Source organism: Myotis brandtii, unplaced genomic scaffold (genome assembly GCF_000412655.1).
Source record: "Myotis brandtii unplaced genomic scaffold, ASM41265v1 scaffold334, whole genome shotgun sequence".
In the NCBI taxonomy this organism is placed as follows: domain Eukaryota; kingdom Metazoa; phylum Chordata; class Mammalia; order Chiroptera; family Vespertilionidae; genus Myotis; species Myotis brandtii.
Window position 1 is genome coordinate 699,498 of NW_005362885.1, and position 8,438 is coordinate 707,935.

The following is an 8,438-nucleotide window of genomic DNA, read 5'->3' on the forward strand; positions in this document are numbered from 1 at the left end:
GGGGAGGAGACATATGTAGTACTCTTTGTAATACTTTAAGCAATAAAACAAAATTTAAAAAAAACACACAAAAAAACAAAAATAATATCCATTTCTGGATATTTATTTTGTATTCTGCTACTTTACTGAATTCATTTATCAGTTCTAGTAGTTTTTTGATGGACTCTAAGGAGGCTTATATACAGTATCATGTCATCTGCAAATTGTGACAGTTTTACTTCTTCCTTTCCTGTTTGGGTGCCATTTATTTACTGTTCTTGTCTGATTGCTATGGTTAGGACTTTCAGCACTATGTTGAATAAGAGTGGTGAGAGGGAATATCCCTGTTTTGTTTTTTTCTGACCTTAAGGGAAACACTTGTAGTTTTGCTTATTAAGTAGATGTTGGCTGTAGGCTTGTCATATATGGCCTTTATTACATTAGGTACGTTCTCTTATTCCCATTTTGCTGAGAGGTGCGTTTGTTGTTGTTTTTTTAAATCATAAATGGGTGCTGGTTTTTATCCAATTTTTAAAAAAAAATATATTCCATTGACTTTCCATAGAGAGGAAAGGAGAGGGACAGAGAGCCAGAAACATCGATGAGAGAGAAGCACCAACCAGCCGCCCCCCCCGCACACCCCCTAATGGGGATGTGCCCGCAACCACGGCACGTGCCCCCGGCCGGAATCGAACCTGGGACCCTTCAGTCCGCAGGCTGACGGTCTATCCACTGAGCCAAGCCGGCCAGGGCAGCTACTGTGCTTCTTACTCTCTTTTTTTCTGACACTGAGTCTGAGGGATGGTCGCAGCTCTGCTGCCTCATACACTGGGATGCAGGATGTAGACCTGCCTGCTCCTGCCCACAGCCCCCGGCAGCTGCTGGATCCCCGGGTTCACCCCATGCTCTGGGCTCTGGGCACATGGAGGGGCTACTCAGGCCTCAAAGGAGAAGCCAGTGTCATCCGCGCTGGACATGTGAGGACCTCACAGTCCCAGGGGCTAAACTGGAGGGGCTGGGGGGACACAGCACAGCAGGCAGGATTAGGGACAAACAGGAACAAGTTCTCCAGGACGGGCAGGGCTGGCGGCTCCCTGATGACCTCAGGAAGGGGGTCAGTACTGCTGGGTCTGGTCGTCAGGGATGGCTGGTGAGCTGCTGGAAACCCTGGCCTCACCCCCTACTGGGAATCGAGCCCACAACCCAGGCATGTATCCCCGGCCGGAATCGAACCTGGGACCCTTCAGTCCGCAGGCTGACGGTCTATCCACTGAGCCAAGCCGGCTAGGGCAGCTGTGCTTCTTACTCTCTTTTTTCTGACACTGAGTCTGAGGGATGGTCGCAGTTCTGCTGCCTCATACGCTAGGATGCAGGATGTAGACCAGCCTGCTCCTGCCCACAGCCCCCGGCAGCTGCTGGATCCCCGGGTTCACCCATGGTCTGGGCTCTGGGCACATGGAGGGGCTACTCGGGCCTCAGAGGAGAAGCCAGTGTCATCCGCGCTGGACGTGTGAGGACCTCACAGTCCCAGGGGCTAAACTGGAGGGGCTGGGGGGACACAGCACAGCAGGCAGGATTAGGGACAAACAGGAACAAGTTCTCCAGGACGGGCAGGGCTGGCGGCTCCCTGATGACCTCAGGAAGGGGGTCAGTACTGCTGGGTCTGGTCGTCAGGGATGGCTGGTGAGCTGCTGGAAACCCTGGCCTGGCGGACAAGTGGTTTGGCCCCTGCAGCCTGAGTCTAGACAGCCTCCCCCACCCTCACCACATCTCTTGGGACTGGGCGGGTGTCCTCAGTGATGATGGCCAAGGGGGGGAGTGGTGGCCCCACTCCAGGGAGGGGACCAGGCTGCACCTTCTGAGGACAGGACATAAGAGCCACATCCAGACGTGTGGCCCTTGAAATCCCCACTCCAGTGGCCCGACTCCTGCTCACCCCAAACCTGATCCACGGCAGGCTCCTCACCAACAGGGTGACCCACAATCATTCTGTGAACACATGACGGACGCCTCCTCTGTTACGCCTGCGTCTCACCCTCCTTTAGAAATCTGTCCTTTATTCCTAAGTTGTACCAGTGGTCTCTTTTAGAAAAATGTATTTTTATTGATTTCAGAGAGAAACATCAACGATCAGAGAATCATCCATCGGCTGCCTCCTGTACGCCCCACACTGGGGATCAAGCCCACAACCTGGGCATGTGCCCTGATCAGGAATCGAACCATGACCTCTTGGTTCATAGGTCAACACTCAATCATTGAGCCACGCCAGCCGGCTACCAGTGGTCTTTCAAATCTTCATTTTTTCCAATGATTTCAGTAAAAAGAAATCTTCCCCATTTCTAATGCAGGATGCTCTGTCATAACTTTTACCACTTCTCTAACTCCGTTTAGCTCCCGATGAAATATCCGGTTAAAATTTTTGGATTTTCTGAGTTTCTTTCTGGCGTGCCTTACCTGTAGAGATGTTAACCAGCCAGCATGGCTCAGTGGTTGAGCATCAACCTATGAACCAGGAGATCACGGTTCAATTCCCAGTCGGGGCACACACTTGGGTTGTGGGCTTAATTCCCAGTGGGTGGCGTGTAGGAGGCAGCCAATCAATGATTCTCTCATTTATGTTTTTCTCTCTCTCTATCCCTTCCTCTTTGAAATCAATAAAAATTACACTTGGGTTGTGGGTTTGATCCCCAGTGGGTGGCGTGCAGGAGGCAGACGATCAATGATTCTCTCATTTATGTTTTTCTCTCTCTATCCCTTCCTCTTTGAAATCAATAAAAATATTTTTTTTAAAAAAAGAGAGATATTACTATGCTTCTTATCTTTTTTTCTGATAGTAAGTCTGACGGATGCAACTGCTACTCTGTCCTGTCTCATACAACACAGAGCATTTGCCTGAGCTCCCAGGTGGGGTGTGGTGGGTGGCGATAGCACCCTAACTTCCCAGCTGTGCCATCGGGAATTTACTACAAGGCCTCCGTGTCTGGGATGGGATGCACCACCCACCCCCACCCCACCCCGTCTCCTCTTCCTTGGCCCAGTGTCTGTCCTGCTCGCTTGGATTCTCCCCTGCGGTTCCCTTCTTCCCCATCAGCAGCCATTCTGATGCATCCTCACATCCATGTTTTACCATTTACCTCAAACGTCGTGTTGCTGATCTTGTTATTTTTTCCTTGATACCACATCTTTTTATTTTTTAAAAGATTTTTAAAATATATTTTATTGATTTTTTACAGAGAAGAAGGGAGAGGGATAGAGAGTTAGAAACATCGATGAGAGAGAAACATCCATCAGCTGCCTCCTGCACACCCCCTACTGGGGATGTGCCCGCAACCAAGGTACATGCCCTTGACCGGAATCGAACCCGGGACCCTTGAGACTGCAGGCCGACGCTCTATCCACTGAGTGAAACCGGTTAGGGCTTAAAAGATTTTTTTATTGATTTTTAGAGAGAGAGAAAGGGAGGAGAGAAACATCAATGTGAGAGTGAAACATCAATCAGTTGCCTTCTGCACGCCCCCTACTGGGGACGGAGCCTGCAACCTGGGCATGTGCTCTGACCGGGAATCAGAATGGCAACCTTTTGGTGCGTGAAACAACACCCACCCAACTGAGCCACACCAGCCAGGGCTCTTGCCACATCTCTGAGGCCTCCATGTCGCCGTGCACACAAATACTTCCTTCCCCGTCGTTGCACAGGTTTCCCGCGTGCCCCTCCTCCGCACGTACTTGTCCTCACGCCGGGAGGACACAGGCAGCTGCACTATTATCACGACGTTCCATGAAGACCCTCAACCGTCCTCCTCAGGGACCTTCACGAGGATTTCCCTTGGTGGGGGACGATGGGTCTCAGGGGTGTGCCGACTTCATTCTGCCAATACTGCCAGTTCGTTCTTCATGGCTAAGGCAGTGGGCACCCCTCCATTTCCCATGAGCACCTGCAGCATTCCGTTCTCTAGCTCCCGCCCATCCGTTGGCTGTGTAGCAGAAACCCAGTGTTATTTGAATTTGCTTTTCTCTAATTACCGAGAGGTTGGGCGTCGCTTCCTGTTCTCGTTCGTCACTCTCGTGTCCCCTGGGACACGCCGCTTATTCAGGTCTTCTGTACGTTTTTCCATTGCAGTGACTTTTCCCTCTTGATTTTCTTTATTTTTTTAAAAAATATTTTATTGATTTTTTACAGAGAGGAAGGGAGAGGGATAGAGAGTTAGAAACATCGATGAAAGAGAAACATCCATCAGCTGCCTCCTGCACACTCCCCACTGGAGATGTGCCCGCAACCAAGGTACATGCCCCTGACTGGAATTGAACCCGGGACCCTTGAGTCCACAGGCCAATGCTCTATCCACTGAGCCAAACCGGTCAGGGCTTCCCTCTTGATTTTCAAGAGTTCCATGAATATTCTGGGTCAGCACCGTGCAACAGGCCTTTCTGGGATTGTCCTCATCTACACGGTACTAGTTTCTGAGGGCCGCCGTACGGAATTACCAACAAACTAGGAACGTGTTCTCACAGGCGGCAGGGTGGGGACCTGCTGGAGGCTCTGCCGGGAAAGCTGCTTCGTGCCCCTCGCCACCTTCGGGACCTGCTGGCAACCTTGGGTCCTTGGCCTGTGGACACATCGCTCCAGTGTCCAAGGGTGCAGAGCCCACGGTCCTCTCGTCCGAGCGTCTCCTCTGCCTCTGTCCGAACGGCCTCCTTCCTCTTATGAAGATACCGCTCACTGGATTAAGGCCCACGCTAGTGACTTTATGACCTCATCTTAATTTGATGACATCTTCCAAATAAGGTCACATTCACCAGTACCAGGGTCCGGATATTAACATAGTCTTTTGGCAAACACAATGCGATCGACCCACAGTAGACACTAGTAGTCATAGGCATTAAGGACTTGAAATGTGGCTGGCGAACATATGTCTTTATTAATTTCAGAGAGGAAGGGAGAGGGAAAGAAAGATAGAAACATGAATGATGAGAGAGAATCATTTATCCGCTGCCACCTGGACGCCCCCCACTGGGGATTGAGCCAGCAACCGGGGCGTGTGCCCTTGACTGGAATCGAACCCGGGACCCTTCAGTCCACAGGCCGACGCTCTACCCACTGAGCTGAACCAGCGAGGGCGCATCGTAAATGTTGTGTAACTGAGGTAACTACATGTGCTCAGGGGGGGCCGTGTCAAACACAGTTCTAGACAGGCACCTCTGGCTGCTTTAAATATTGTACATGTGTTGCTAACATTGCCATGTCCTTTGCTGAAAAGAAATCCTTACTTTTGATAACCTCAGACCTGTGTGCTTTTTTCCTTTTTCTTTTTAATATTTTCTTATTGATTTCAGAGAGGAAGGGAGAGGGAGAGAGAGAAACGTCAATGATGAGAGAGAATCATTGATTGGCTGCCTCCTGCAGGCCCTCTGCTGGGGACTGAGCAGGCAATGCAGGCATCAACCACCCAACCCAGGCATGTGCCCCCACCAGGAATCCAACCTCACGGTTCATAGGTGGACACTCGACCACTGACCACACCAGCGGGGCTAGTTCAGCCTTTAGTAAGCACAGAGGTAAAGGCTACTTGAGTGGCTTCAACAACTGAGGGAAGACCAGACTTTTCCTCAAAATCAAGTTAATTATAAGGCACAGATGCATCTGACTTGGGGAGCAAGTCTGAATTTTGCTCCGATCGACAGGCTGTGGAAAGGCTGCTGTAACTGCTCAGTGGGGACCCCGCCACCTTTCCTAGCATTTTGCTAGAAATCCCGTTCAGGGCGTTGCGATCCAGCAGGTCTCATCCAGAGTGGGGCCTGCCTTCACGGACCAGCAAACACCGCTGACACGAAGCGGAGAATCCGGGCTGGTCGGTTTGAATAAACATGTCAGGCCCGTCAGCAGCTCTGTGAGGGCGCTCAGTCCCCTTGGGGAAGTCTATCGTCCAGGGGACATAGGAAGCTCGGGGCTTATTAGGACCCTCAGAAGGCTTAACTTTAAAGGGTCCAGCACTGATAGGTTCAGAGGAGGGAGTGAGAGGAGGTTCCAGCCGGGAGGTCACCAGGGGCGGAGCTAGAGCCAGAGGCAAGGAGGCTGGAGTGGAAGCCAAGCCGGCACCAGGAACAAGGAACAGGAGGCTTCTGAAGCTGTCTTCTTTCTTCAGAAGCTGGTTTGGTTGGCTTCAGTTAATTCCAAAACTATTTTGCAAAGAGGCAACTTCAGGTTCCTGGTAATGTTTGGAAGCCTCAAAATGCCACTCAAAATAGGTGTTCCATTTGGCCATTTCAGAGCTGTGGTTGTCCAATTAAGTTTTAAAAAAAGTGTGGATGCTCGGCCAGCATGGCTCTCAGTGGTTAAGGGTTGACCTGTGAACCAGGAGGTCATGGTTCGATTCCCGGTCAGGGCACATGCCCGGGTTTGGGGCTCAATCCCCAGTGTGGGGTGTGCAGAACACAGCCAATCAATGATTCTCTCTTATCATTGATGTTTCTTTCTTTCTTTTTAAATATTTTTTATTGATTTCAGAGAGGAAGGTAGAGGGAGAGAGAGAACCACTGATTGGCTGCTTTCTGCATGCCCCCCATTGGAGACTGAGCCTGCAACACAGGCATGTGCCCATGACCGGAATTGAACCCGGGACCCTTTAGTCCGCAGGCCAACACTCTATCCACTGAGCCAAACCAGCTAGGGCCATCATTGATGTTTCTCTCTCTCTCTCCTTCTCCCATCCTCTCTGAAATCAATAAAATATATTTTTTTAAAAAGTTAAGTTTTGCCCTAACCGGTTTAGCTCAGTGGATAGAGCTTCGGCCTCCGGACTGAAAGGTCCCAGGTTCGATTCCAGTCAAGGGCATGTACCTTGGTTGCCGGCACATCCCCAGTAGGAGGTGTGCAGGAGGCAGCTGATCAATGTTTCTAACTCTCTATCCCTCTCCCTTCCTCTCTGTAAAAAATCAATAAAATATATTAAAAAAAAGTTAAGTTTTGGAATCTCAAATGTTTCCCATAACTACTGAGAACCTCAATTACTTTTGGTCACATTGTCTATTTAGTTAAAAATACGCATGAGGAGGGACGGTGGTTTTTAAACATAAATTCAGCCAGGGTCCGTGCAGGAGGGAGGCCTTGAAAATATCCAGATAACTGAGACAGTAGACTTTTCTCTGGAACAAGGGCCCAGACAGTCTACATCAGCTCAAGCAACCTGCAGGCTCAGTACCGGTCAGTCCCGCTGAACACAGCCTGGTCACAGAGGGAAAGCCGAGGGCCCAACAGCCAGTTCCGGAGGGAAAGCCTGCTCCCCAGAGGGCCTGTGGTCAGTGCACGCAGACCCGGGGGAGGCCCTGCCACTGAGCACCCGCCTCGGAGAGCAGAGGTCCGGGGGAGACCCGAGGAGGAGGCTGCCCCGCAGTCCGACACTGGTGGGTGTTATTAAGGGAAACCACGCGCACGGACCGCGTGCCTTGGGTGGCAGCGAGATGAGTGGGTCCTGGCACCTCCGGGCAGGCACTGGGCACGACACAGGGCACCACGGAGGAGTCACGGTGCTGGTTCGGGACCATTCCTGGGTGCAGGTCACAGTCCAGGACCCGGCACCTGGCAGGAGGCAGGGATGGTCCTGGCCTGTCTCAGAGCAAACATTACCGTCGTCCTCCCCGCCTGGCTAGTGGCTGAGCGACAGTGTCAACGGGACCGTCTGGGTCCAGACAGAAGCGGGCTGACAACCACCAGCACGAAGAACCCGCCCAAGACACAGCCCGGTCCCCCGGGGATCAGGCCAACGTGTCAAATGAGAGCCCGACAAACACTGCCTTCTAACAGGAAAGAAGAAAAGAGACAAACTCCCCAGGCCCCGGATAAGGGCTGCAGAGCTTCAGGACACACGGCGGGAGGTCGGGTCCGGGAGGACTTACCCTTTAGCTCAGAGCCGAGCAGGAGAACAGGGAGCTTCGCTGGCCCCGTGGGCGCCGCACCTGCCCGCTCACCCGACCTGGAGCGACGGGGACAAGGGGTCTTCTCTGGGTCCCGGAGGAGCCCCAAATAGGCCGGACGTAAGTAAAAAGTCGGCCAGGTGTTCATTCAGCAAAAAGGATTTATTTAGGGGTTAAAAAAGAAAAAAAAGCAAGCCTGTAGGAGCAGCCACGGCCAGCCCGATAGAGGTTTCCGCCCGGAGGAAAATGGAGGAAGGACATCCGCCAGCAGAAGAGGAAGTTAAGAACAGGACCAGACACCAAGCACGTGGAGCTGCGTCCCGACCCCAGAGCCGTCCCTGCGGGCTTCTCCCGGCGACGCGGGTGCGAGAGCCCCTCCCGCAGCTCTGTTTCGGCTGAGGGCTTCCCCTCCCCAACACGCTCAGGACCTTGTTTAATGTCACGCTCTGCAGGTTTTCCGCGGGAGGGCGATGGGAGGCGGGCGGCGGAGGGAGGGCAGGGAGACTCTGGGGATGGCCGAACACGAGCGCCCCGGCGGCGGGAGCGAA

General features: G+C 52.3%; 1 long non-coding RNA gene across 1 annotated transcript in view; it reads right to left on the reverse strand.

The window, feature by feature from the left end:
* Positions 1 to 6,359, reverse strand: part of LOC102259023 — a 22,939-nt gene extending 16,580 nt beyond the window's left edge. The window contains exon 1 of the long non-coding RNA XR_001363088.1: positions 6,325 to 6,359. This is a non-coding gene — a long non-coding RNA (uncharacterized LOC102259023). The remainder of the gene's footprint in view (positions 1 to 6,324) is intronic.
* Between the last annotated feature and the right edge of the window lie 2,079 nt (positions 6,360 to 8,438).